This window comes from Oratosquilla oratoria, chromosome 6 (assembly GCF_046742065.1).
Source record: "Oratosquilla oratoria isolate Oo_2021 chromosome 6, ASM4674206v1, whole genome shotgun sequence".
In the NCBI taxonomy this organism is placed as follows: domain Eukaryota; kingdom Metazoa; phylum Arthropoda; class Malacostraca; order Stomatopoda; family Squillidae; genus Oratosquilla; species Oratosquilla oratoria.
The window spans coordinates 59,968,877-59,993,981 of NC_134782.1; the positions used below are offsets into that span (position 1 = coordinate 59,968,877).

A 25,105-nucleotide genomic window follows, 5' to 3' on the forward strand; every position below is an offset into this window, starting at 1 on the left:
GAGAGCAAGCAGGTGGTTCCAGGTGGCACTTTCAAGGCAGGCAGGTGGCACTATGTAAGAGCAAGTAGGTGGTTCCAGGCGCCACTGTTTCAGGATGTCCGGTTGACTGGAATGGAGAGCCAATTTGCTGGACCGATTTAGTTGCAATGAGCTATAAATCTATCCGGAGGTCGTCCCTTCACTCTGTGATCGAAACAGCAATTGGTGCCATTTGCTCTAAAAGGGTTCTGACAACATCGGAAACCTCAGACCTTCACCTGTGACCAATGTTCCCTCTGAGATGTGTGCATGTGCGCGCGCACACGTAATTAACGCACAAAGGAAAAAAAAAGTGCTCACGCAAGGTTTTCAAGATGAAATTTTTTTTCTGATTAAAGAAATTAATCGTGTAATTTCATAATGATTCATTCAAAACAAGGAAAAATGTGATTCTGAGAATCTGTTAGTGACTTTGAAATGTAAGCGGATAATTTCAGATATAAGTTTGGGATCGTTTGTGGACAGGTTCGGCGATCAGAAAAGTGACTCACATGGGTACGCAAATACTTTGCAAAGAAGAGAAAATTTTCACACAAGCATCTTTTTGCGGTCACTGACAGCAAAAGATGAGAGGGAACATTGTGACTAAAGCTGAAAGGAACACTAGGGATTCCTCGCTAGTATGGCATTTCCTTTTGCTACTTCGTCTGAGAAGAAACGACTTAGGTTACGATTTTTTTTTTTTTTTTTCAAATTTTCATTTTTTTTTTCAAATTTCCTGCGTCATATATTCGTTGTGAGAAGCCGAATGACGAACTAAGAGACACGTTATTGAGATTGTCTAGTGTACCGCCACCTCTAAGTGGTTTTCTAAGTGTACCGTTGGACTCTTAGTGGTCCAGAGAGCGCCCTAAGTGAGACCACTAACCGAAAACTAGTGACAGTTAGTGGATGTTTAGTAATTCAATTTAATGGTCCCAGGGTTGTTTGGTTTCTTGTTTATGGGATCTACAGTAGTTCGAGAATTCACCACCAGGGCAGCGTTGATCAAAATGGCGGCCATGTTTGATTTACCATGGCATGTTGTGTGACTTCTGGCTGTAGAATTATATATTATTTCGTTGGTAATAATCAGCGATTCTGTCCTAGGTGGGATCATAGAGTTGGTGAAAAATAAATTTAAGAAGTGCAGTAGAATATGGTCATACAAAATAAGAATAATAATTTACAAGTAAACAATATATTCTTATCAATTATTGTAAGATTAATATTGGGCCATTGTGGGTGAACTTCATTCTTTAACTCTTTTATTTATTTGACATTTTTATTATTATTCGTTTATCAAAATATTATGGGAAGAACAGCACAGACTGATCCTATAGTAAAATTTCCCAACCCTCCAAACCTGATTCACGATATCATAAATATATGAAAACTTCCTATATGTCTAAACACGTTAATCTTCATATAGAAAACGGAATGATTTAACAACATTGCATTAATGTGCTGTACGACGGGCCAGTTCCGATTGCCCGCTTTACAATATTTTTGTGTCTTTATGGAAGCCACCCAGGGAAAAAAAGCAGAATATGAGGCAGTTTTTATGTATGCGAAAATAGTCGTAACTATGACGTTTTAGCCGCAAATTAAAATGACCACGAAAATCCAGAAATGCTGAAGTCCTGAAATCCAAGGATCAACTAAATCAAATGGCATTTAATACAGTGATTGCTCTGACATTTATATACACTGTCTGACCTCCATAATTCAACTGCCACGTGGAAAGAGAAATATGAGCACAGATACATACGTACATACATACCATACATACATACATACATACATATATACAAACATATGTACATACCTATGTGCAGAAATACTGTACATACACACGTACATACATCTACATATCACAAAAATATACATACATATCATACATACATACATATATACATACATGCATACGTATATATATATATATATACATACATGCATACATACATGCATACGTACACACATAAACACATACATACATACATGCACACGCATATATGCATACATATATACAAACATACATACATACATAGATACATACATATATACATACATACATACATACATACATATGTACATACACACGTACATGCATCTACATATACACAAAAATATACAATACATACATACGTATATACATACATACATACATACATACATATATGTATATATATATATATATATACATACATGCATACATACATGCATACGTACACACATAAACACATACATACATACATGCACACGCATATATGCATACATATATACAAACATACATACATACATAGATACATACATACATACATACATACATACATACATATGTACATACTCTACATACATGCAGAAATACTGTACATACACACGTACATGCATCTACATATACACAAAAATATACATGCATATGTACATAGATACATACATAGTATATACATACATGCATACCTACATATATATTCATACATACATATATACACATACATACATACATACATACATACATACATATGTACATACTCTACATACATGCAGAAATACTGTACATACACACGTACATGCATCTACATATACACAAAAATATACATGCATATGTACATAGATACATACATAGTATATACATACATGCATACCTACATATATATTCATACATACATACATACACATACATACATAAACACATACATACATACATACATACATACATATATACACACATAAACACGCATATATGCATACATACGTACATACGGCGCATACATACACATGCATATACAAAATACACATTTACCAAATACCAACATACATAGATACAGTACATACACACCTACAAACACAACGAAGAAGTGCTCAAGGAAAGATCTAAAGGGGCTATCACACTGGGCTAGTTTTCCCTCAACCTCCGATTAATCGATGATACCGCCCACCTCCAGAAATTTTTCAGGCGTAAAATCACTCTGGTAAATGATTTTGCTTTCTCAATAAAAGTGTATAGTATATCATTTGATATGCTGGAAGAAAACTATTTCCCTCCAGCATGTCAGGTCTCTTCCCGATAGCTGCGGGCTGGAAATCTGCTTCAACAGTCGGAGGGAAAATATCCCAGTATGATAACTCCTTAAAGAGGACGCCAGAACGGAGGGACAATAGAAGGGGATCATCCTTGCTGCGTTCCTCTGGTCCCTAGGGGTATCACACATCACCCCCTCACCCTATCATTAGTATCGAGTGAAGAGAAGACCAAAATTGCCAAGTTTTAACACAGGAAAGTGTCACCTTTGCCCTTTGTACTTGGGCAGCAAGGTGAGGTGAGTGATAACAGGTAAGGTCGCGTTTCATGTATTTCGTTTTTTTTTTTTTTTTTTTTTTTTTTTCATTTTGGGGTCACAGTATTTTTGTATCTGCCCGATGCTTTTCAAAACTCACTGTTTCAATACTATTGATCATTCCCATTCAATTCCATATGAAAAGGGACGATATTTCAGAATACATACTCCCTTACACGGGAGGTAGCCAAAAGACAAAGGCATAGAACCCACTCCCACCCATTCCATCCCCTATATACTCCACTCCCCTCTACCCTCCTCCCTCCCTCTTATCTTGGCACCTCCTGGATGACGGGTCATCCCTGCATCTTCTCCACTGCCCTGGGTCAGAAGTCGCGTCGCAAGATTAAAATAAATCAGTATGAAAAAGATTCATGAAATGGAAGAGAATTAAATAAAAGAAAGTTACATTAAAGTAAAATGAGAGACAGCGAAGCGAAATAAAATGAAACCGAAGTGAATAGAACGAAATAAAGTGAAAGATTAAACTTAATAAAGCGAAATGACCGAAAAAATGGAATCACAAAAAGGGCGATGTTTCCACAACGAAAATAAAACAAAATTAAATTAAACAAAAGAAAACAAACCAGAATTAAAGAAACAAAACGGAACAAACAAACAAAATCGAACAAAGCAAAGCAAAACAAAACAAAACTAAACAAAACAACAACAAAAACAAGTAAATGAAAAAGATAAAGAGAAAAATGAAACAACAAAAACATGACACAAAATATATAAAACAAAAACAAAACAAAACAAACGAAAATAAAAACAAAACAAGGCAACACAGGAATCACGAAGGTCAATAGTTGAATTCGAATATGGAGTTAAATCTCTCTCCCAGATGATCTCGAGAGAAGAAAACGGTGTTTTGAATCCTTCAAATTTCCGGAATCTGAATGGAGCCTTCCACCGATATTTATATGTCCGGATAATCGGAAATATCATTCCATTACTCTGCAAAATGAATGAGGGAGAAGAGGTCAAAAATATTTCCCTTGAATGAGGGTCAAAAATCCCCCCTCTTTGACCAAATAGAAATATTATGGTTCATCAAAGTTTACATTCGAGTATCGACAAAATAATGACGGTTTTCGAGCAATCAAAGAAATAAAAAAAATAGATGATGATAAAAGGTAAAAAAAAAAAAAAAGACATGGTTATCGTTCAGTTTTGAAAATATTCTTTCGAATATCAAAAATATACTTTTTTTTTATTCGCCATCAGAGGGGAAGAAAGAAAAAGAAAAAAGGACAGTGATTGGTGTTACTATTGGCTTTAAATAAACACACGTCACCTCCTGCCTCCCACCCCTACTCTGACATGCCAACTAACGGTTGGTTAAGTGGACCTGGTGTCACGTGGTACAGAAAGAGAAAGAGAGATAGAAAGAAACAGAGAGAGAGAAGAAGAAGAAGAGGAGGAAAAAGAAAAGAAGAAAAGAAGACAGAGAATGAGAACTGAGCAAGATTGACGATAACCACAACAAAGACAACAATCGCAACAAAAGCCAACAATTGCAACAATAAGAGTAATATCTCGGGGAGACAAAGGCAGGAGAGAGAGAGAGAGAGAGAGAGGATGGGGAGGAGAGAGAGGATGGGGAGGAGAGAGAGAGAGGCTGAAGAGTAGGGAGGGAGTGGGGAAAGAGAGAGAGAGAGAGAGAGAGAGAGAGAGAGAGAGAGAGAGAGAGAGAGAGAGAGAGAGAGAGTGAAGTGAAGAAAAAAGAGAGAGAGAAATAGTTAGAAGAGAGAGAGGAAAAGAGAGAGGGGGTGAAATGAGAGGAAAAGATAGAGATAAGAAATAGTGAGGAAGAGGGAAAGGAGAGAGAGGATGAAGAGAGAGAGAGAATGAAGAGAGAGAGAGGATGAAGAGAGAGAGAGGAGGGGGAGTGAAGAGGACTGAGAAAAATGAAGAGAGGAAAAGGAAACAGAGGAGAATGAGAAAGAGGAAAAAGAAGAAGAGGAGGAGGAAAAGGAGAAGTAAGAGAAATAGGACAAAGAGAAGGTGAGAGAGAGGAGAATGAGAAGTAGGAGAAGGAAGAAGATGAGGAGGAAGAGGAGAAATAGGGGAAAGAGAAGGTGAGAGAAAGGAGGAGGAGGAGGAGAAGGAAGAGGAAGAAGAGAAGACGGAGGAATAAGAGAATAAGAAGAAGGAGGAGGAGGAGAGGAGGAGGAAGAGGAGTAAGAGAATAAGGGGAAGGATGAAGAGAAGAAGGAAGAGGAAGAAGAGAAGACGGAAGAGTAAGAGTAGAAGAATAAGGAGGAAGAGGAGAAAGATAAGGAGAGGAGGAGGAGGAGGAGTAAGAGAATAAGAAGGAGAAGGAGGAGGAGGAGGAGGGGTAAGAGAATAAGAAGGAGAAGGAGGAGGAGGAGGAGGAGGGGAAAGAGAATAAGAAGGAGGAGGAGGAGGAGGAGGAGGAGGAGGAGGAGGGGTAAGAGAATAAGAAGGAGGAGGAGGAGGAGGAGGGGTAAGAGAATAAGAAGGAGGAGTAGGAGGAGGAGGAGGAGGAGGAGGGCCAAGAGAATAAGAAGGAGGAGGAGGAGGAGGAGGAGGAGGAGGAGGAGGGGTAAGAGAATAAGAAGGAGGAGGAGGAGGAGGGGATGTGAGGTATCTTGTCTTCTTGTGCAACACCTTTTCTCTCCTCAATCAATATCATGTTGCAGACTTCCTTCCCCGCCACTCAACACTTTTCTTCCTCCTCCTCCTCCTCCTCCTCTTTCTCCACCTCTCCTGCTGCTGCTCCTTCTCTTCCTCTTCATCCTCCTCCTCCTCCTCTTTATATTCTTTTTCCTTCTCCTTTTGCTTCTCTTCATTATCCATCTCATCAACCTCTTCTTCCTCCTCCTCCTCCTCCTCCTCCTCCTCTTCTGCTCCTGCTCTAATTCCTCTTCTTTTAGTAACAACATGCAAAAGAGCGTGTATGCATAACACAAAAGCAAATGAGGAAATACATAAATGTTATGTCGTGAACAAAATGCTGTTATGCAAGTCACAGCAAAATAAATAAGAAAAAGTTAATAAATAGATAAAAATAAATAATAATAATAATAATAATAATAATAATAATAATAATAATAATAATAATAATAATTATAATAATAATAATAATAATAATAATAATGATAATAATTATAATAATAATAATAATAATAATAATAATAACAATAATAATAATAATAATAGTAATAAATAATAATAATAATAATAATAATAAAAATAATGATAATACTAATAATAATAATGATAATAATAATGATAATAATAATAATGATAATAATGATAATAATAATAATAATAATAATAATAATAATAATAATAATAATAATAATAATAATAATAATAATAATAATAATGATAATAATAATAATAATAATAATAATAATAATAATAATAATAATAATAATAATAATAATAATAATAATAATGATAATAGTAATAATAATAATAATAATAATAATAATAATGATGATAATAAAAGTAAAAAAAATATGAAAATAATAATAATAATAATAATAATAATAATAATAATAATAATGATAATAATGATAATAATAATAATAATAATATTACTTATACCAAAGGCTTTTTTCCCCTTTATAAGTGAGGTAGCCAAAAAACTAAGGCATAAAAACCATTCCCACCCATTCCATCCCTATCATACTCCACTCCCCTCCACCCTCTTCCCTCCCTCTTATCTTGCCACCTCCTGGATGATGGGTCATCCCTGCATCTCGCCCACTGCCCTGGGTCAGAAGCAGTGTCGCCAGACACAGCACATCCACAGCAAGGCCGCTTCATTAAATCGGCGACCCCCCCCCTCTCCGTCCCCTCATGCAGAAAAGGAGAAGACGGGGAGAAATCCCTTCGAGCTGCGTCAAATTATTTCTCACACATACTCCCTCAGCCCCATCCCCCACCCATTCCACCTCATGCATCACAGCATCATCCATATACAACCATTCTCCATTCAACCCTGTCTTCTGTCCTCTCCCGTCCTTCCTCAACAGACATGCCCCTCTTTACCAAAGCCTCTTTTACCCCATCTATCCATCTCATCCTAGGTCGACCCCTCATATTCACTCCTTCCACCTCTGCCATCCACACCTCTTTTACTAATTTTTCTTCACTCATTCTTCCCATGTGTCCAAACCATCCCAATAGTCTTTCATGAACCGTATCTCCCAACTCCATTTCCATTCCCGTTCTCCTCCTCACCTCCTCATTTCTCACTCTATCCAGCCTAGTAACCCCTATCATACTTCTCAGGCACCTTATCTAAAACACATTCAAACTTCTCTCTTCCTTTCTTACGTTCCACGTTTCTGCCTCGTTCAGTGCTGTTGGCACAATCACTCCTTCATTCAATCTCCTCTTAGCATCCATTCCCAAATGTCTATTTCTCATTACACTTTTTAATCCCCCAAAGCATTTACTCGATTCTCTGGGTCTACATTCTACCTTCACCTCCACTCTTCCCTTTCCTGCCACATTCGCACCCAAGTACCTAAAACAATCCACTTCCTCCAGTCTCGCTCCCTTGATACTCACTTCCAGTCTGCTGCCACTTTCTCCCCCTTGTACATCTCATCACCTTACTCTTACCCACATTTATTTTCAACTTCCTTCTTTCGCACACCTTCCCAAACTCTGTCACCAACTTTCTCAATCCCTCCTCTGATCCTGCTACAAGCGCATTGTCCGCAAACAACAGCTGGCTTATTTCCCACTTTTCTCCATTTTCTTTAACCATCTCCAATCCCTGACCCACTACTCTTGCATTTACCTCTCGCCCCACCCCATCCATGTATAAATTGAACAGCCAGGGCGACATAACACATCCCTGACGAAGTCCCACTTTTACCTCAAACCACTCACTCTCTCCATTCCTAATCCTAACACAAGCTCTACTTCTCTCGTAAAAACTCTTGACAGCTCCTAAAAGCTTTCCTCCTATCCCATATATCTGCAATTCCTTCCACAGTGCTTTCCTGTCTACCCTGCCATAACCTTTTTCCAAACCCATAAAAGCCCAAAAAGCACACTTACCTTTTTCAATAGCTTTCTCACATATCTGTCTTACCACAAAAATATGATCAATACAACCCCTACCTGCCAACCCACACTGCTCCTCACACATCCAGAACACCTACCCACCCAGGTCCTAGGCTACCGATAAAGACGAATAGATGAATAAATGAATAAATAGATAAATAATTAACCAATTAAACAAACATTTGAATAAATAAATGAATGAATGAATACACAAATCAAAATTACCAATTGATCTATTAAACAACGTGTATTTATCTGAAATATGCAAGTTTTATATATGGTTCAAGTAGATCCTAGCAAAAAAAAAAGTAAATGGAGATAAATATTTTGCAGGGAAATAAATTTTCACGGTAACAGTCACAACAGAAATCAGACAACAATACCATTTCTCATAAATTAACTACTTGAAAAGTATCTATGAGCACTCACAATACGTTAGAATATCGATATTCTATATTTAACATGTTCATTTGATATGCTCTTGTGTCACTATCAAATCAATGGTGATAAAGGAAATGTTAAATTTACAAAAAAGGGGGAAATAAGTTTGATTAATATCCTGCCATATAAATAATCTAAAATTCTTTTCAATCATACATCATCATTTACTATCATATAATCACGTTCTATTCCGTAAAAAACTACTTGTATTAGTTAAGTCGTCTGCATGCGTTTGAAAGGAAGCGAATATTTTAGTTACACTTCTATCCGTAAAGTGAATATATTTTATTTATATTCGTAAAAAGAAGTAATGATTACTTCTGCGTTTCAAAATAAAATGCTATTTGGATTGGTTCATAACGGTGTCAAATGTTGACGTTATACATTCGAACAAGCAGTCCTGCCAACTATCTACATCCGGCGTCGTCGACTCGGCAGTCGGCACTAAAATTTGTGAAGTAAATACCATTTAATATAATTGTATTATACGGTAATAATTGTCGACTACGTGCATTTCAAGCTTCACCAATCCCTCCAAATCAAGATATCTCATTTGTGCGTATTAAGCCAGAGATAAGCTCATATCTGACAGATTCTAATGGAGAAACTCGGAATAAAATGTACCAGTTCTTTAGTTGAAAACCTTGCCGCCAAGATGTCTGAGTTGGACAACCGTTTTCCATGTCAGCGGAAAGAAATGTTTATACAAATGTGTTAAAGGTAAGTTACTTTTTGTATTTGTTTATGACTTATTCTATTTTATATCCTAAGTATTATATTTTATTTCGGGTGGTAGGTTTCAAATTTGGAGCGAAATGATGGTTTCCGTTAGCAAAATAGCCTAGTTTGCTAAATCATGAACAAATTTATTGGCCGGCTGCTACTCTTGCCCACATATTTTCTTCCCCAGCATGCAAGAAGCTTCACTTTGGTTACAAGGGATCCATATTTCTTGGTGTAAAATTTTAGTATAGGTAGTGTTTATCTAGCTGGCCAGTGGCTACCAAATTTCCTAATACTTCAGTCATCTACACCATGGCATGTTGGCATGTGCAGGTGCCTACTGTGAATTTTTGTGATTTTTTGTTTAACCATAAATAATGAACAAAAGATAACATCTCTTGTGGACAAAAATGGTTAGTAGAATCTAATGAGACATGACATGTGTATAAGGTTTCTAAAACAAAAGAAAGAGATAATTCTGTCAAACATGAATATACTGAGTCACCTTTGCTTTGACATCGTTCATAAAACGAACTGTCGCTTCATAGTACACAAGTGAAAGTATTGAGTGAAAGAATATTATTTTGAAGTTATTTAAATAATACTATGCGATGAAGAAAGTTTGTCTACTTTTGTTGAAATTATCATGATATAACATGTAGGGACACGATCTCGCCAAATGCAAGTATATACACAAATGATTGCTATTTCGGCTGATGGTATAGGTTTTATTAAAATCTTTTGTCGGTGGAAGATGTCAGAGCTTACAAGTGAAATCCAAAAAAGTAATTGAACTATTATAATCAGTCCCCGTACTCGGAAGGTACACTTTGCTTCTGTGTTAAGCCACAGTGAGAATAAGGATGGGGAGGGGGGCAGCTGTCTTCAACCTCCTCCCCCTCCCCTTCACCTCCTCCTCACGTTCTCCATTGCCCACCCTGCAGAGCCCGCGCGGTAGCCCAGTGGATCTAGTGTCGAACTTATAAGAAGGTGGTCGTGAGTGCAATTCCTGGGACCCGATGCGGGATATGTCGCGTTGGTTCCCGACAGCCTTAGCCAGGCGGGGAGGCGACCCAACATCGGTCTAAAAAAAATAGCGGCTTGACGTAAATGACCGGGGTTTCTCACTTCCCACTAAAGGGGAGGCACCATCCTCCCACCTTATGGAGGTGGGGAAATAGGGGCCGGGAATGCGATCCAACGTTGCAACAAGACTTCTCATCAGGAAATACAGAAATGATCGAGATTTTACACCTGTTCAACGTAAATTAATCAAAATGGCGATATAGAGTTCAGAATCGATGTTCATTGTGCTACCTTTTGAACCCGCGAGCTCACTGAAGACGGAGCAATTAATCCAGGATGAAATGGCGGAGTTCAAAGAGCCGTTGAATTAACGACAGAGGCTTGCTTATAATATCAGAAGCCATTGCTCCCGGGGAAGATTGACAATGTTTTTCTGTCACGACTTTGGACAAATGTAACGAGTTTGTGATGTGTGGGGGTGGTGGGGGTGGGGGGGGGAGTGTCTTTCTGTGGATGTGGGTGTGTCCTGAGAGTGTGTGAGTGATCCAATATATGCGGAGAAACGCACAACTGTAAATGGTAAATACAGTCTTAGATTTTCTTTAAGCGAAAGAAAAGTAGAACAAAATCTCTGCAAGATATTTAGTCTCTTTGGTGTTAAAACCAGTGATAAGAAAGGGATTTATCTTCGATCACTTGACGAATTGAATTACAAATAAAAACGGAGATTATTTCCATGGTTGAAGTGTTGAATTAAGTTACAAAGATATACGGGAACTGAAACCAGAATTAAACGTGGTATGGTATTGTTAAAGGAGTGTGTGTGTAGACCACAGCGTTCTATACTGAAGTGTATCTGGAAGCGAGGAAGATCACCAATTACACACACTCACACACACACACACACACACACACACACACACATATATATATATATATATATATATATATACACATATACATAAATATATATATTATTATTACAATTAAGGGAGGTAGCTAAAAACAAAGGCACAAAATCCACTCCCACCCATTCCATCCCCACACACTCCACTCCCATTCACTCCCCTCTTTCCCTCTTATATTGGCACCTCCTGGATGACGGGTCATCCCTGCATCCCGCCCACTGCCCTGGGTCAAAAGCGGTGCCGCAGGACAGCACACCCATAGCACGGCCGCTTCATTAAATCGGCGACCCCCCCCCCCCCTCTTCGTCCCCTCATGCAGAAAAAGAGAAGACTGAGAAATCCCTTCGGGGTGCGTCAATATATATGTTTCACACCTACTCCCTCACCTCCTATCCCCCACCCCATCTCATGTATCACAGCATCATCCATACACAACCATTCTCCACTCACCCCTATCTTCTCTATCTTCTGTCTTCTCCCTTCCTTCCTCAACAGACATTCCCCTCTTTCCCGATACCCCATCTATCCATCCATCTCATCCTCGGTCGCCCACTCATGTTCACCCTATCCACCTCTGCCTTCCAAACCTCTTTTACTAACCTTTCTTCACTCATTGTTTCCATGTGTCCAAACCATCTCAATACTCTTTCATCAAACCCTATCTTCCAACTCCTTTTACACCCCCTCACCTCCTCATTTCTCACCCTATCCAGCCTAGTAACCCCTATCATATCTCTCAGGCACCTCATCTCAAACACGTTCAAACTCCTCTCTTCCTCTCTTGTGTTCCATGTTTCTGTCCCATACAGTGCTGTCGGTACAATCACTCCTTCATATAATCTCCTCTTAGCATCCATTCCCAAATGTCTATTTCTCATTACACTATTTAATCCCCCAAGGTATTCACTCGATTCTCTCGATCTACATTCTACCTTCACCTCCACTCATCCCTTCTCCCCCCATATTCGCATCCAAGTATCTAAAACTATCCACTTCCTCTAGTGTCTCTCCCTTAATACTCGCTTCCAGTTCGCACCACCTTACATTTACCCATTTTTATCTTCAACTTTCTTCTTTCGCACATCTTCCCAAACTCTGTCACTAATTTCCTCAATCCCTTCTTTGATCCTGCCACAAGCGCAGTGCCGTCCGCAAACAACAACTGGCTTATCTCCCACTTTTCTTATTTTTTTTTTTTTTAACTATCTTCAATCCCCGACCAATTATCCTTGCGTTTACCTCTCGCACGACCCCATGTATAAATTGAACAGCCAGGGCGACATAACACATCCCTAACGAAGTCCCACCTCTACCTCTACCTTATTTTAGACATTCAGCATGACACCCATCCAACCTAGGTACCTTACCTGCTCTCATCATCTTAACAACTGCCTTCACTTCATATTCCTTTATTTCTCCTCCATTTTCCTCACTCATCACTGTCATTTTCTTAGCGCTTCCCACTGCAAGTACCTTTCCTTCCCTATCCTCCCTCACATTTAGTAACTCTGAATAGAATCACCAGTGGCGATGATGTCGATCAAATAATTCCGACTGTCGTCCCTGGATTCGAACCGAGACTCGTGAAATCACAGAGCCATCGCTCTACCAATTGAGCTAGCGGGCCAATAAAATTCTCTAACCTGGGAGTTAATCTACTCCTGAGGAACTAAGTAAACTGCTAACTGCCGTCCGTACTTAATTTTACAGAGAACCAAGACCAACTTGTAGCTCGTGGTTAAGTTGGTACGTTTCCTTGATGGACTTATCGTCGTTGTCATACCTGAATAGAATCACCAGTGACGGTGATGTCGATCAAATAATTCCGACTGTCGTCGCCGGATTCGAACCGAGACTCGTGAAATCACAGAGCCATCGCTCTACCAATTGAGCTAGCCTATGAGACGTACCAGCTTAACCACGAGCTACAAGTTGGTCTTGGTTCTCTGTAAAATTAAGTACGGACGGCAGTTAGCAGTCGACTTAGTTCCTCGGGAGTAGATTAACTCCCAGGTTGGAGAATTTTATAGGCCCGCTAGCTCATTTGGTAGAGCGATGGCTCCGTGATTTCACGAGTCTCGGTTCGAATCCAGGGACGACAGTCGGAATTATTTGATCGACATCACCGTCACTGGTGATTCTATTCAGGTATGACAACGACGGTAACTTCATCAAGGAAACGTACCAGCTTAACCACGAGCTACAAGTTGGTCTTGGTTCTCTGTAAAATTAAGTACGGACGGCAGTTAGCAGTCGACTTAGTTCCTCGGGAGTAGATTAACTCCCAGGTTGGAGAATTTTATTGGCCCGCTAGCTCAATTGGTAAAGCTATGGCTCTGTGATTTCACGAGTCTCTGTTCGAATCCGGGGACGACAGTCGGAATCATTTGATTTAGCAACTCCCTAAAATACTTTGCCCATCTTCCTTTTACTCCCTTCTCTTCCTTTATCTTCTCTCCATCTGCACCTTTTACCTTTTCTTCTCTACTTGATTCGCCTCCTCTTCCTCTCTTAATTTCTTTCCAAGACATCTTTTTATCATCTTTAAAACATTCTGTCATACTCTTACCCCATTTCACATATGCTCTCCTCTTTGCCTCCTTTATTTATGCTTTACTTCTTTTCTTTGTACCTCTCATATGATTTTCTAGTCCTCTTTTGTAGCCAATCTGTGAAAGCTTGCCTCTTTTCTACAACCCTCTTTGCTTCCTCATCCCACCACTCACTACCCTTCCTTTCAATTCCACACACCATCTTTGCACACCTTATGACTCCCTCTTTGAAACATCCCTATTCTTCCTCCACTCCTAGTTCTACTCTATCCTTCACTCCCTCCCACACCTCTCTCAGCTTCTTCTTGTACTCCTTCTCTTTTTCTTTCTCGTTTAAGCAGTTCATTCTAAGCACCTCCCTACCTTTGGTCTTCCTTTTTCTCCATCTATCCTCCACTCTCAACTTACTTTCCACCACAAAATTATCTGATATTCCCCTACTCTCTCCCCTTATAACATGTACATCCTGTTCCAACTATTCTGGTTACCACTATATAGTCCATGAACGCCCTGTCCACCACTCTTCAATCCACCATCCTCTCCCATGTGTACTTATGCTTGAATGTCTCCCTAAACACTGTATTTGTTATCATCAGTTCTCTTTCTAGACACATCCCCACTATCAACTCTCCACTATGATTCTTTCCTGGAACTCCACACTTCCTATTGGTTCATTTCCTACCCTAGCATTTGGGTTTCCCAATACCACTACGTTGACATTTCTCCCTTAATCCTCTATGCACTCATTTAAATATATCCAAAAAGACTCCCTTTCCTCTACACTCTTCTCACTACCAGTCCCATATGAACTTATAAAAACCCAAATCTCCTTTTTCCAGTTTCACCTTCATCCACATTAACATTGAAGAAACGTTCCACTCCACCACACGTATAGCCATTTCTTCTCTCCCTCGTCCTCTCTTCACTCCTGAGACCCTCCCAACTACAATCCCAACCTCAAACTCCCCCATTCCTTTCAGCTTAGTTTCACTCAATGCCAACACATCCATCTTTCTTCTCACAAACATACTGCCAATATTTGGCTGGAAAACTCCTAGACCCTCTAATGTTTTTTAATGAATGTCCCTTTTGGGGCTACAGGGAGAAGGATGCCTAGTTCTATCCCCGTCCCGTTTGTTTTTTTCCGCCTTTTACGATTCCAGTGGAACCCTTGGTGGCAGTATTCTTTTCTCCCACCACAGAGTTCGGCGAAATAAGAAAATGAATATTCAGAGTAGTGGTACAGGACAGAAACAAGAGTGGGGCAACAGCATAACGGAGGGACAGTCGCAGTATAATAATGTATCATCATTTCTCTGTAAATAAAGATTTCCTCTACCACAGACAAAATTATGTGTGACTCTGGTCCGTAGGGGCGCCCCATATAGGCCCTTAAGTATCAGTTGCATGCTAATGAGCAGCTGTAACCCCACAATAACGTGCAGCCAATACCCCAGTCGGGGTATTATATTGTATACACACACGCACACACACACACCACACACGCACACACACACACACACACACACACACACGACTCGGTGGCGTGGTTGTTAGAGCACTGGACTGGAAAGTACGGTGGTGCTCGCAGTACCTGGTTCGAACCCTGCCCAGGGCCGAAATTATTTCGGTATCGCTGTGCTTCGGGTCGTTACTCTGACTCTCGTGGGCGGGGAGTTGTGTGTGTGTGTGTGTGTGTGTGTGTGTGTGTGTGTGAAAGGTCATAGCATTACCCATAGATCGGTCATACGAGCTCTGAGCTCTCTTCCGGGAGGGAAATAGCTGTCGATCACGAGTCCAACACGTGATCCAAAGACCTAGGTGAATACATAGGTGAACACACACACACACACACACACACACACACACACACACACACATATTTATATCATATATGTGTGTGTGTGTGTTTGTATGTACGCTAACATTATATGAGACACACAGAACATTGTATCAAAACACTTTTTAGCTGTTTGAGTTGTCATGCGGATTTGGTTGTTCAGACCTGAAAGATACCATCTTACTTTTCATACAAAGAAAATGTATAACGATTTCCAGGCAAAAGTCTAGCATTGGTCATGATATAAGCTGTATGTGATAGAAAATGGGAATGAGGTGCCTGGACGTTCTGAGGCTCTGCGTGCGCAGCCTGAGCAGTGTAAACAACCTGTAAACCTCTTGCCCACGGAGGAGGTTGCTTCCGATGTTGGCGTCACCCCAGAGGGGTTGGGGGTTGGCGTGGGGGGCGACGTTCTACCAGTGGTTAAGACTGCGACATATTCCATCTGGATTCTGTATCCATTGGGTAGCACGTCACAAGCGCCCTGCGTTGGGTCCCCATATATATATATATATATACAGTATATATATATATATATATATATATATATATATATATATATATGTATATATATATATATATATATATACATATGTGTGTGTGTGTGTGTGTGTATGTATATGAGACAAATTCGCTAGTGACAGTGACATTGATCTGATAATCGGAAACAAACGTGTTGAGAAGGTTGTCTTACGGTGGGGAAGCAGTGGGTTCGAATCCTACATACGACTGTCATAAGAATTATTACACACACATACATACACACACACACATACACACACACACATACACACACACACACACACACACATATATATATATAATATATATATATATATATATATATATATATATATATATATATATATAATGACACTCCGATGACTGATGACACTGCCTCTACACCTCCGAAGGTCCTATCACTCTCGTCAGCGCCTACGCTCCCACTCTGACATCCACAGCAGAAGCAAAGGACGAGTTTTACATCAACATCAGCAATATCGTGAAGAACATACTCCCTAAGGAACATGTCATCATCCTGGGAGACTTCAACGCACGAGTGGGTGCCGACTATGACTCCTGGCCTTCCTGTCTTGGACATTTTGGAATTGGCAAGATCATCAACAACGGGCAGCGCCTGCTGGAGTTTTGCTCCTACAACACTCTCTGCGTGACCAACTCCTTCTTCCAGACCAAGCCACAACACAGGGTGTCATGGTGTCACCCTCGCTCAAACCACTGACATCAGCTGGACATGATCCTGATCCGTCGTAGCAATATCAAGCTTGTGCAGATTACCCGCACTTACCACAGACTGCGACACCGACCACTCGTCTGCTGCAAGATCAGGTTACAACATATGAAGCTTCACAACTCCAAACAGAAAGGCAAACCTCGCATCAACACCACGGGTATGCATCTACCTGAGAAAGTCGAAGAATTTGCCAAGTCCCTTCAAAAAGCTCTGTCTGTCGAACACCAGCACTTTTTTGCACCTAAGAAGTGGAGCCACCTCCGCGATACCATTCGGAAAACAACCCTTGCAACGTTTGGGAAGAAAACCTCCAAGAACAACGACTGGTTTGACTCTAAGTTCAGTGAGATGTCCCCTGTCATTGATGCAAAGCGTGCTGCCCTTGCTGAATACAAGCGCTCTCCCAGCGAGGAAACCCTGCAAGCACTCAGAGCAGTAAGAAGCAAAGTGCAACAGACTGTAAGACGTTGTGCAAATGAATACTGGCAACAATTCAGCGACTCCATCCAGTTTGCAGCAGTTTCGGGCAACATTAGAGGAAAGTATGAAGGCATCTAGACAGCTCATGGCCCAACACAGAGCAAAACAGCCCCCCTCAAGACTACCAGTGGGGAAGTGATCACCGACAAAGGCAAGCAGATGGACAGGTGGGTGGAGCACTACTCTGAGCTCTACTCCAAAGAGAACACCGTTGCCGCCTCAGCCCTGGATGCCATTGAGCCCCTGCCCATCATGGAGGAACTAGATGCTGAACCAACCATTGCCGAACTCTGCGAAGCAATCGACAGCCTAGCAAGCGGCAAAGCACCTGGCAATGATGGTATCCCCCCGATCTCATCAAGTGCTGTAAAAACACCCTAATGCAGCCCCTCCATGACGTCCTTTGCCAGTATTAGAAAGAGGGAGCCGTGCCGCAAGACATGAGAGATGCCAAGATTGTCACTCTCTACAAGAATAAGGGTGAAAGGAGTGATTGTAACAACTACAGAGACATCTCGCTCTTGAGCATTGTTGGGAAACTCTACGCCCGCATGCTTGTGCGGCTCCAAAAACTCGCTGGGCGCGTCTATCCTGAGTCTCAGTGTGGCTTCCGAGCAGAACGCTCCACAGTGGACATGATATTCTCCCTTCGTCAGCTTCAGGAGAAATGAAGAGAATAACACAAATCCCTCTACATAGCCTTCATAGATCTGACTAAGGCCTTTGACCTGGTCAGCAGGGAAGGGCTGTTTGACATCCTTCCAAAGATCGGTTGCCCTCCAAAAATCCACAGTCTCATCAGATCCTTTCACGATGACATGAAGGCAACGATCCAGTATGAGGGCAACATGTCGAACCCCTTTGACATCAAGAGTGGAGTCAAGCAAGGATGTGTACTGGCCCCAACCCTCTTCGGCATCTTCTTTGCTATGCTCTTAAAGCATGCTTTTGGAACATCAACAGAAGGAGTGTACCTTCGCACAAGATCTGACGGTCGACTTTTCAACTTCGCTCGACTGAAAGCAAAATGACTGAGATAGCCATCAGGGACATGCTTTTTGCTGATGATGCCGCTGTCATCTCGCACACTGAGCAAGAACTCCAGCACCTCATGGACGGGTTCTCCCAGGCCAGCAAAGACTTCGGACTGACTATCAGCCTAAAAAAGACCAATGTGCTGAGTCAGGATATGGAGACACTACCAGCCATCTGTATCGACGATTACCAACTCGAAGTCGTACACCAGTTCACATACCTGAGATCCACCATCAGCGACAACCTGTCCCTTGACGCCGAGATCAAAAAGCGCATCGGCAAGGCTGCTACGACCCTAGGCCGCCTCACCACCCGCGTCTGGGAGAACTAGAAGCTGACAACGTCAACTAAGATGGCAGTGTACAACGCGTGTATTGTTAGCACTCTCCTCTACGGAAGCGAAACATGGACGACCTACTCGAAGCAGGAGCACAAACTAAGTGACTTCCATCTGCGCTGCCTTCGCCGCATCCTTGGCATCCGCTGGAGTGACAAGATTACCAATGCCCAGGTACTCGAGCGAGCAGGTCGTCCTGTCATATTCACACTGCTCAGGCAGCGCAGACTTCGGTGGTTCGGCCATATGCGAAGGATGGAAGATGGACGCATCCTCAAAGACGGTGAACTTGCCTCCGGCAAGAGAAACGTTGGTCGACCCCATCTGTGCGACAAAGATGTCTGCAAGCGTGACATGAAAACCCTGGACATCAACACGGAGAACTGGGAAGAGATAGCAGTCGACCGCAGAAAATGGCGCAGTATTCTTCACAAGCAGCTGAAGTCTGGAGAGGAAAAATCCTGACCACAGCCAATGAAGAGAAAGAGCTAAGCGGAAGGCACGCACCCCTGCAGCCACTCCAACAAGCCACACCTGTAGCAAATGCGGCCAAGTCTGCCACTCCCGCATCGGACTCACCAGCCACAGCCGTCACTGTCGCTAGCAAAATCATGACTTAGTAGGGCGCAATATCCATAGTCGATATCGACTGATGGAGACCTACTACTATATCATATATATATATATATATATATATATATATATATATATATATGTATATATGTGTGTGTGTGTGTGTGTGTGTGACATGCGGTCTAGGTTCGAGTCTTCATCCCGACTACGTTTCAGTTTCCGAAAATTCTTCCATCGAGTTAGATACTCCTGTTAGTCTCGATCGAGTTGCCTGGAATTAGAATATATATATATATATATATATATATATATATATATATATATATATGTGTGTGTATATATCTTGGCTAGTAGTCTTCGGGGTCTAATTTTGTTTTAAAATTCTGAACTTGTCTTTTCCCAGGCCCTATATTACAAAAACCCACGAGCCTGTTCAGAAACAGTGACGATGAAGTCGATTGACTTTTTTTTTTTTTTTTTTTAAATATTCTGCCTGAAGGTGTCATGCGTTCATAACTCGTGATAAGTATTTTCTGTTTCCATGAATTAATATATGCCGTCCGAACTAATTGTGTTTAGGAAATTTTGGCAAAGGGCTCCCGTAATTGTACTGTACAAAGCTGCCCAATTAGCTTTTTTTTCATTAGCAATGAGCCATGAATACAAAAGCCAAACAATTCTTGAAATAACAGGTTGTCTTTTTTCCACATTTATCTAACGACCATTCAAAATCATTCAACTTGTAAATTGTGGCGCTCATAATTTTTGAACGGTCAGTCTATTTCCCTGGTTCTTGCAACAGAACCGCGGCCCCATGGAAGACCGGCAACGGCCACCAGTATAACTGAAAGGTTTAATGTTCTATGTTTGGTGTGAGGTTGTCGTATGTAAATAAGATAGTGATGGTGTTAGTTACATGGTGTTACATGTAACCTATGGGTTGTTTCGGTACCTAACCCATTATTGTTTATTTATTTATCTTAATCTATATACAAGTAAATAATCTTGCTTCTAGGGGGAGCTCCTTCGGTTCCTATGTATTTTCTCGTAAATAGGAACTTTGCTCTCCTCATTCGTACCAACCGCAAGGGAGACGGGACAGCTCGGCATCAACTCTTACTTGTACTTTACAGATGTGTTTCTGTGATCTTTTTAGGCAGGATGTGTTTTGGGTCCGTCAGACGCCTTGTTTTTATCTACTGCCACTATTACTGTCTTGTCAGGTGAAAGTTTCGTAAATCTTCCAGCACTTGTTGGGTGAAGAATGGGAGGAGGTTGTAAATGGACTAACCTTCTGAACCCATGTGGATTTGGTGAATACGGTGTGAGTATACATACATACATATATATATATAAATATATATATATATATATATATATATGTATATATATATACATATATATATATACATATAACCTATAAGCCTGGAAACAAACTAAGACCAATTATATCTCAAATCCCTACGGCGACTTACCAAATAGCGAAGAAGCTAGGAGAAATCCTTACCCCGTATGTGCCGTCATCTTACTGTGTCAGGTCCCCTACCGACTTCTTGGATATCCTGACCAACCACAACTCTAGAGGTGTAATTGCTTCGTTAGATGCAGAAAGCCTCTACACGAATATTTCGGTAGATCGTACGATACAGTATATAATCAATAGAGTCTACCACAACGACAGCTACCCCAAATGCGACATCCCAGAAGAAGTGATGAAGAAACTATTAGAAATTTGCACTAAAGAAGCCCCATTCACCTGCCCGAGAGGTACCAAATACTGCCAGATAGATGGAGTTGCAATGGGATCTCCTTTGGGAGTCCTTTTTGCTAACTTCTTCATGGGTAGTATCGAAGAAGAGGTCTTCGGTGAAGTACAGAAAACCGCAAATATACTGTCGATACATAGACGATATTTTCGTAAAAGCGGAAAATAACGAACAAGTCGTAGCACTACAACAGAGACTCATAGAAGCCTCAGGTCTTAACTTCACCATCGAAAACAGTGAAAATGGATCTCTCCCTTTCCTTGATATCCTCGTGAAACAGGGGGAAGGATCTTTTCATACCTCAGTTTACACCAAAGCTAGTAACTCCGGACATTGCCTTAACGGAATGAGTGAATGCCCACAAAAGTACAAGATCTCAACAATTAGTGCATATGTACGAAGATCCCTTAGCCATTGTAGTAGCTGGAAAAATGTGCACCTAGAACTAGAAAGAGCATCACAAGTCCTAATCAACAACGGTTTTAGCAATAGAGACATTGAAAAAGTGACCAAGAAAATAATGGAAAATTGGTACGAGGAAATTAAATCAGCAAATGCATCAGACAATCCAGCGCAGAACGTTATAAATATATATTACAAATCCTTCTTCTCCACTGCATACAAGGAGGATGAGAGAGTGATGCAACAAATCATAAAGAGAAACATCAAGCCCACTGAATCAAGCTCCAAAATTAATTTCATTATTTACTATCAAAACAAAAAAACATCGAACCTACTCCTAAGGAACAACACCAGGCAGATCGTCGATGAGCTTCAAAGATCTCATGTCGTATATAGGTACACCTGCAAATATGGGAACTGTGAAACCCATCCTACTACCTATATCGGCATGACCACCATGAGGCTCTCGCGTCGTCTGTCATATCACCTAAACTCAGGAGCACCTAAAAATCATCATAGCGAAGTCCATCAAGCAAACTTAAGAAGAGAAGACCTAACCCAGAATACGGAGATTATAGATCACAACAAAGACCCACGACGTTTACCTATATTAGAGGCTTTGTATATCAAGGATTTATCCCCGGGAATGAATACCCAACTCGAGGACTTAAAAATCCTACCAAGTGTGAGAAGATCATTCCCCAGTGAAAATGAGACAAAAAACACAGATGCACGCCACCCTCCAACCTACAGAACGACACGGAGCTCCGGCGACGCCAACCAGACAAAATCCCACACCGACGACCAGACAAAATCCCACACCGACGACTAGACAAAATCCCACAGCCTGTCCCATATATACCCACACGCACCAGCCCAGCCCTTAGATTCGTACCTGCCACTGAGGAAGCACCAAGAGGTGTGAAAACGCGTTTTGGCTTATTTATAGATTATGTATGTTATTCCACAACATGACATACGGAGATTTATTAAGGTTACTGCCTACAGAAGGCAAGATCACTCTAAGAAAGAGAGAAAAATACGACAAGAAGCTCTGTCATAACAAGCTTGCCATTTATTTTAATGAAGTATGCTTGAGGGAAAACCTCCTGCCCATTTACACTATGAATATATACATATATATGTGTGTGTGTGTGTGTGTATACTATATATATATATATATGTATGTATGTATAATTTTATTTATTCATTCATTTCATTATTTAAGATTGTTTTGAATGAACCGTCATCTAGGAGGAGCCAAGAAAAGAGAGAGGGAGGGAAGGGTGGTGAGTGGGAGTGGAGTGGGTGGGGATGGAATGGCTGGGAGTGGATTTATGCCTTTTGACTTTGGCTACCTCCTTTGTAAGGAGGAAAAGAGTCCTTGGTATGTGTATGTATATATGTAAGATTGTTTTGAAGAAGACATATGATAAATTGTGTATGTTAAAGACAGATTGAACATTTTTAGAAGCTCTCCCAAGGGATTCGAACCCTGACCTGTGCGCACAGGTCAGGGTTCGAATCCCTTGGGAGAGCTTCTAAAAATGCACATAAGATAAAGTGGACAATGGGTGTGCCGTGGGAAGATAAGAAAACCATACAGCCGATTAAAACCGAATTGCGAAAGACAAAAATTATTATTATTGTACTATTTGGTGACGTGGAAAAAAACAGTAATAAAATAAATCTTGTACGTGGGTGGAGATTATTTTTTAACTATTCAATACACGCACACGCGCGCGCGCGTACACACACACACACACACACCTGAGTATGCACTACACGATTTTATGCGCACTCGTTTATAGAAGGACTTTCACGGCAACCCTACGGCCCAGAGTCACGTTGTATTCCTCTTGTGAGTGGAGATGCCTTCAATGATTTATACTGAGATGAATTGGATTTTTTTAATTCAGAGTTTAAGAGACAGCTTCTAGTTGGGTCAAGGAAGAATGGTCTGACTCTTGAAGAATTTCGATTTCTCGAAGGCCTGACTTTGGAAGGAAGGTTGATGGGTGAATTAAAAAAAAAAGTGGCCGATTTTATTGATTATTTATTTATTTATTTATTGTTTGACACGTGTGTGGAGGTGGATGAAGGAAGACAAAAGGCTTCTTTAAGTTTGGTCTTGATTGATGAAGTTCTTTTACAAAATTAGTCGAGAATAACCTTGGAGCAGCGCTGGTGTCTTTCCCTTTACACACACACACACACACACACACACACACACACACACACACACACACACACATATATATATATATATATATATATATATATATGTGTGTGTGTGTTTCACGAAGAACTGTTTATGATGTGATAAAAAAAGGCCTTGCACTGAAGATCTTTCGATTTCTTAAAGGAAGATCAACATTTTTGCGAAAGCTCAGTCTTTAAGAAATTTCGATTTCGTGAAGAGCGGACAGTGTTTTGGGAGGAAAAAAAAATAAGTCCTGTCGCTCTCCCGAAGGAAGTTCAACTCGTGAAAGAAAAGTTACTTTTTCCAGTCGATCTCTACCCGGTTCGGCTTGACCTGGCAGAACCTTCCTTCGGGAGGAGGAGGAGGAGGAGGAACCTAGAGCGGCAGAGCCTCCTCGACCTGCCACCGCCGTCGCCGCCGACGCCACCGACGCCGCCGACGCTACCTCCTCTTCGGCAGGAAATGCGAAAAGTTAGGCGAAGTTGCGGAGTAAACTTGTGCAGGTTAAGGACACATTGCCTGCGGCGTAGGCTGCGGCATTCTCCTGCGGACGGTGTTGGAGAACCAGAGGTTGGGGGGAGGGGGCGCCGTCGATGTGCCCGGTGATGATGATGATCACATGGTGAATCTCATGGTGATGGTGAAATATATATATCCTTACAGTTTACACTGAAAGCCCACAGCCCCACGGTGGCTGGCAGCGGTCCTCAAGTTCTTACACACACACACACACACACACACACACACACACACACACACCGAAGGACTCCACTGTACAGTGATTGTACCATAAGATGGGGTTAACGGTCGAGCTGCCGAGGAAGGGGGGGGGGGTTCCACGGATAAATAAAATCGTATGGCGCCACAGAATAAATCATTAGTACGGAAGAGTGGTGTCTCTCTCTCTCTCTCTCTCTCTCTCTCTCTCTCTCTCTTTCTCTCTCTCTTGCTTACAAAGAAAGCAAAAGAAAATCAGAGGTGTCCGTAGGCGAGGATGAATTGAAGTCTGAAGAGTCTTCTAGAAAGTGATTTATTTATTTATTTATTTCTAAGTAAACTATCCCATTTCTAACCCTCCCCACCCGCCTTTTTTCCTGAAGACCTGGAAAGAGGTCTCGTAAGAGTCTATCGCTCTCTGCCTCCCTCGAAG

The 25,105-nt window shown here is 41.1% G+C and overlaps 1 long non-coding RNA gene across 2 annotated transcripts in view; it reads left to right on the plus strand.

The window, feature by feature from the left end:
- The first annotated feature begins 9,292 nt into the window (after positions 1-9,292).
- Positions 9,293-25,105, plus strand: part of LOC143026509 (uncharacterized) — a 48,810-nt gene continuing 32,997 nt past the window's right edge. For both annotated transcript variants that reach the window (XR_012966495.1, XR_012966494.1), the window contains exon 1: positions 9,293-9,575. This is a non-coding gene — a long non-coding RNA (uncharacterized LOC143026509). The remainder of the gene's footprint in view (positions 9,576-25,105) is intronic.